Raw genomic sequence first — 6,324 nt, forward strand, 5'->3', positions numbered from 1 at the left:
ATCACTATTTTTTAAGAATAAAATAATACTTTTTTTAGTGGAAAGGTGTATCTTGAAATTTCTTGGCCACATTTTTGAACTCAAATATTCCATAGGATGCTAGTACATAGCAAGTCCTAAGATCTATTCTTATTAATTAAAATCAAGTTTGATGAATTCTAAAAAAAATGCGGTATTGATGGAATTACATTCTACAAGGGCCAATACTCTAAATCAGATAGAGTGTCAAGGTGTATATAAATTATGTAGACGATGTGAGGACCATAAAAAAGTAAGATGATGCCATGCTAGAGAAACCTGAGGACATCCATATAATGTGTGTTCTATGTTTTCTATACCTTTAAAGTTACAAAGTCCACATCTATTGGCTTATGAGACTTTTGATCTTCATTTTCATATTGATAAGCTCCTAAATAGGTGTAGCAATTCTACAGCTATAATTTTTTGAAAAAACCATGGATACTATTTTTTATGAAGTAGTTGTTTCTATTCTTGAACAAAATATCTTAAATTTACCATATTTCTAAGCTCTTTCATTGCATTGATTAGGTGAACGTTATTAAGTAATTATTTTAAAAGAGATTATAAAATTTGACATTCTTTTGCATCAACTCTTCCAAAGTATGATCTACCATGTCCAAATTATTTTCAGAGAAGAAATTTGGTGCATTGTAATGAAATTCAATTTCAAAGATTATACAGACAACGACCAGCTTTAGCTCTTCTATTGGTATGTATTACATGGATGTGCAAAGTAAGGTCTTGAAAAATGATACTCATTGAATCAAAACAATCTTCAATTTAGTAGTTGTCATAATAAATAATTTAATGTACTATTGTCTTGTTGGCTGATGAAAAACATCTTTAATCTGAAATACCCCGTTGTTAGCCCAAGTTGAGAAGGTGGAAGTTGATTCAATTTTGAAAATAGTCCCTATTATTTGTTTGATGAGAGAGTTGCTAAAAAGTGGCTTTCTTAAGATTTCAGCTATATACTTTAGTGGATTTTTTTATAAGCCAATTTTAATTAAAATCCATGAAAAAAAAACTATTCTTTATAGAGGTGAAGAGCCACAGGGTGAGGTGCGTCTAGTTGAGATTTAGTGTAGGTTGCAAGGCCATCTTCCTGTCCTTGTGAATTTGATATAATTTAAGTAGTATCTTAAGAAAATCTTCTAAGGCTCGTTATCAAGTTTCAAACTTCTAATTAATAATTTTGTAATTAAAGTCTACATTTGTAATTTATGATCTAATATTTTGGCCCCTCCAAAATCTACCATTTGAATGAATGCTCTTTAGTTCAATTTATCTCTTTTTGTGCTACCTATTTTAGCATTGTTGTATTGTAAATGCTTATAGTATGTAAAAATTAGTAAAACATATTATATGTTAATAAATCTAGATGTGTGTTAGAGTGGTTAGTAGATTAAATTAAAAGGAGTTGGTATAAGAAACTTTACTTTGTTTTTTTTACTTGTTTTGATTTTGGCATCAAAAAAAATATAGGACCTAAATATTTAGTAAGAAGCCTTGAGAGAAGGTGGAAGCCTAAGGATGAAAATCTGAACTAGTAGGAGGCTAGTTGAGAGGGATGAAAGCAAGGCATGGTCGGATGAAGATAAGGAATGGAGAACTTCATTCCTATTGGTCGAATACCATGCCCAATGGACTTTGAGGAGGCTACCGACAATCTTAACAAGAATTTTGGCAACTTCAAAGAGAGCATTTGGAAATTAAAAGCTAGATTTGTAAATTTTAGAATTCAGAATATAATTTGTGTATAAAAATTAGAGGATTTGGAGTTATGATGAAGAAGATATAGCCATTTGAAATTAAGGTGTTAATTTAAGACATACTGTTACTCTTTTGAGGTTATCAAGAGTTATACAGTAGCTTTTGAAGATCGAAAGGTGCGGCTAGAACGGCGATTATAAGATCTACATATTCTTTGAAAGAATTATAGCTTTTAGAATTCAAGTAAAGGAGTTATAGGGAGTTGAAGGCGACACTTCCAAATCAAAGGCAGTAAGTGAATGGTTTTGTTTATAGTAATGGTTGGAGCCATAACTTAAGTTTTTGGAAAAATTTTTAGCTAAAACTTTTTAAAAAAATATAAATTTTTTTATTAAAAAGCTATAAATAAAAATTTCGTAGCATTTGAGCTTATATTTTGTGAGATATGAAGAAAGTTGCATGTAGGTATATAAATTCAAGGATATAAAGCGGCTGTAAGGATTTTCAAGATATCTCAAGATCCGCAATGAATTTGTAGTTGAAATTTATTAAAAAAATTAGTAAGAATACATCAATACCTCATATAAAATTTGAGTTTTTTTGGATAGTCGGATTAGGAGATATGAGGTGTTGAAGTTTGGAAAAATTTCCACATATGGATATACAAGGTTTTAGAGGATTTTATCATATTTTGAGTGTTGTTGGTTACTTGAGGCTTATGTATTTGGTGTAATTGTACAAAAAGAGAAATTTTATATATAAAATTGATATTTTTTATTTCAAGACTTGATTGAATAATTAGTGATAGCTAGGAGCCTAGTGCTTTCTTGACGCAAATTCTCTCTACCTTGATAGTGTCTCGTATGTAGTTTTTTATAAGAGTTATTATATTCTTAAATATATTGTTTGTAATTGTAGCACAAGAAAAAAGAAACCAAATGCTTATTAGTATTACTTGATTTTTTAGGATAATACCACTAATTAATAAAAGACCGTATACACTTTAGTTTGAAAGTGCAATAGTTAGGTATTTCAGGATCTTATTACAAATTGCTTTAAGTGGCACCTTAAAGCCTATTAGGAAATCTAAGTAGCTGATAGTATTGTCCAGTGGTAGCCACTTCATTACTAGATCTCTCAATCCATATTACATTCAAGGAAGGTGAGATGTCTAGATTCCAATGGACTTATTTCAATTGAGTTTTGTACTACTTTTAGTATTGTATATTGAAAGAATATCTATATACTATGCTAAAGTTGCTATCATTTCCTTTTAAAAAAAGCATTGTATGATTTGTGTACATCTAATTGTTTGAAGATCAATTGTCTAGAAGCTTGAGGCCTGTTGAAGATCTAATTGGGTTGGCTAGCATGTGCTCTAATACATCTCTTACTAGTAAATACAGGTAGAGTGCCAATGGGCACCTTTATTTGTTAGACTATTGAAGAAAAAATTGCTTACTTGAGATACCATTCAAGATGATTTTAGTTGAAACTTCAATATAAAGTGACATGATCAAAGTGATCTAATTTCAAGAAAAATCCATAGGTAGCATAGTCTTGGTGATCAAAGTCCAAGTAATTCTATTATAAGTTTTTTCAAAATCAAAAAGAAGAAGAGTCAATACTTGGTTGCACTCTACAATCCAATCCATTGCAGCTTGAACTATGAAGACATTGTCAAAAATGCATCTTCCATGTACAAATCTTTTTTGAGAATTTCAAATCAAACATATATAGGTATAGAATCATTTTGTTTACTAATTTTTTTGCAATTATCTTGTATGTTACACCTAATGTGGATATGCGACAAAAATTATTGAAAAATGTTAGCTTGCCATTTTTAGGCAATAGACTAATTTTACTAGTGTTGAAGGATTAATCAAGCAAATTAGTAGCAAAGACTTATTTGAGTAATTCAAAGAGATCCTCAATAAATTCATTCAAAAAGACATAAAAAAACTCTATTGGAATTCCATCGATCCTTACTACTTTACATTTTGGAAGCACTCTAATAGCTTTTATAATCTCTTATTTAGATGGACTCTAAATGAATTCTATCTCTTGTGTCCTAGTGACGCTTATTGAAATGCTTCAAAAATAGTTAAGTCAAGTTTTAGTGTTCATTTCTACACTATTATCCAATGAGTAGATCTTGATATAAAAATAATCAATATATCATTGTATGTTTTTGTGGTTTATTAGTATTATTCCATGCTTATTAAGCTCTCATATAAGTGACACTTTATTTTTTTTTGAATCCGATATATAATTCAAAAAAAATTCTTATACAACAATCTTTTATGCATGTCCATTTGAACATATATTAATCATGTTGGGATTCTAGTTTTTATTGTTTATAATTGTATAAGGTAAGTTGAGCCATGCTAAAAGAGTCATAAGCTTGTTGATTGTTCCAATTGACTTGAAGGAACTTTTTGGCTTCAAAAATAGGTTAGAATTGATGAAACAAGACCAGACTATGTCAAAAATCCAAGATCCTTTTATTCCATAGTAATATAAAAATTCATCACAAAAGAAGATAAAATAGACTAGAATAAAATTGAATGGAACTAAATAGAATAGGATATGAAAGACAAATTGAGCAAACAAAAATGGAACAGAACAATACTAAACAAAAAGATGCAAAACCAACCTTTACTAAGAGGAAGGGTTTGAAGCCATACTTGACTAAATTTCCTCAAAGGCCATAGCCACTCCTATTTATATCTTGTCCTATCACCCTAGACTTTTTTAGAATATTTCTAGGTGGTACATCATACCTAGATAATTGCCTTAAATTCTTTTTCTAAAAGATTCTATGGTAGATCCAACCTAGATAACCACCTTAAATTCTTTTTAGAATGTTCTACAATGGATCTTACGTGGTCTACTAATTTAATTCCAATTCTAAAAAGTTCCATAATTCTATCTATCTATACAATTATCTTATCTATACCTTGTTACTATTAATCTCTCTCTACTAATGTAGAACGTCCTCATTTTGCTCTTGATGGTATCTCAAAATTGTCTCTTGGCAATGGGTGAAGTTTTGTATAAGTTCTTACGTTGTATCGTGAATGGGATAATCTTTCTAAAGAACTTTGTATTAAAGTTGTGGACATCCACTGCCACAATAAAGATAACAATGTTCCAAAATATTGTCCATTTCATATTCTTGTTGGTCATCAACTACAATTGGTGGTAGTCATAGTGATTGATGTTGATCCAAAAAGTCATTTGGCTTGGTATGAAATTCCTTCAGTTGCAAAACATGAAAGATTGAATAGATCCAAATACATGGCAAAAGCTCAAGGTGGTATGTAACTCAGATATTACTATAGAAATGTGGAAAGATCCAAGCCACCGAGATGCTAGTTTACAGATTTGGATTGATGTAGCAAATAGCAAGTTGGTGTTGGAGAGTAACACTTCATCACCCTCTCAAAAGGTCTTGTGTTATCGATGGTTATCTGCATACTGTTTCTATCAATTCTATGCAGTAAGGAAGTGATGCCATACCTCTTGTAAGGCCATTGTAAGTCGTTGTATGAATTCTTCCATTATCAGGTTGTTGATGTCAATGGGACGATGAAACATTGCTGGTATAATTAAATGCTCAGTAGTATTCAAGAAACATGGTAAATGACCAATACTTTCTTGAATACTATTATTATAAGTAAACTCCAAGGACATCAAGTATTCATCCCAATCATTATGATGAACCACTACAAATGCCCACAACATATCCTCTAAGGTCCGATTAGTACGCTCTATTTGCTTATCTGTTTGGAAATGGAAGGCTATAGATATGACAAGTTATGTACCTTATAACTTGAATAAGGCTTGCCAAAAACTTCTCTTGAAGCGGGGATCTCAATCTAAAATGATGACACGAGGCAATCCATGGTGACAAAAGACGGTATCAAAGAAGACTTGTGCAAGCATTAGAACATCAATATTCGAGCATATCATGGCCAAGTAGAGTTACTTCAAGAGTCAATTCACAAAGACAGCAACCACAGTATGATTATGAGGTGTGTATGGCAAACATGTAATAAGATCTATAGTCACTTGCTTCTAATGTGCCATAGGTATCAAAATTGGCTACAATAATCTAGGAGACGCTACATTGCATGCTTTGTTATGTTGACATGACTCGCACGAGTATACAAAGGCTTGAACATGATAATCCAAACTTGTCCAAAGTCATGTCTTTGAGATCTGTTCTAAGGTCTTCTCTCATCCTAGATGTTTAGATATTGGAATATCATGTCTTTCTTGAAGTATGCATATTTGGATTTTAGCATTGTTGGATACATAAATTTGCTTCTTAAAATAGAGCAAGCCAACATTAAGAGTGTAATCTTGATATTGTATATTGTCCACTTTCAGCCGATCGCTAATTATCTTAAAATAAGCATCCCACTGCATAGCTTCCTTCTATTTTGCCTCCTTGATTAGATCTAAAATGATAGTATTAATGGTAGCGACTTCTGCCTTGTCTTCCAATTTGTCCTTTAAGTTTAGTCTTTGTGATAAACGATCTGGCATAGTATGTTGTCACCCTTGCTTGTATTCAAGCTGAAT

Source organism: Physcomitrium patens, chromosome 10, assembly GCF_059467195.1.
Source record: "Physcomitrium patens ecotype Gransden chromosome 10, ASM5946719v1, whole genome shotgun sequence".
NCBI classification, from domain to species: domain Eukaryota; kingdom Viridiplantae; phylum Streptophyta; class Bryopsida; order Funariales; family Funariaceae; genus Physcomitrium; species Physcomitrium patens.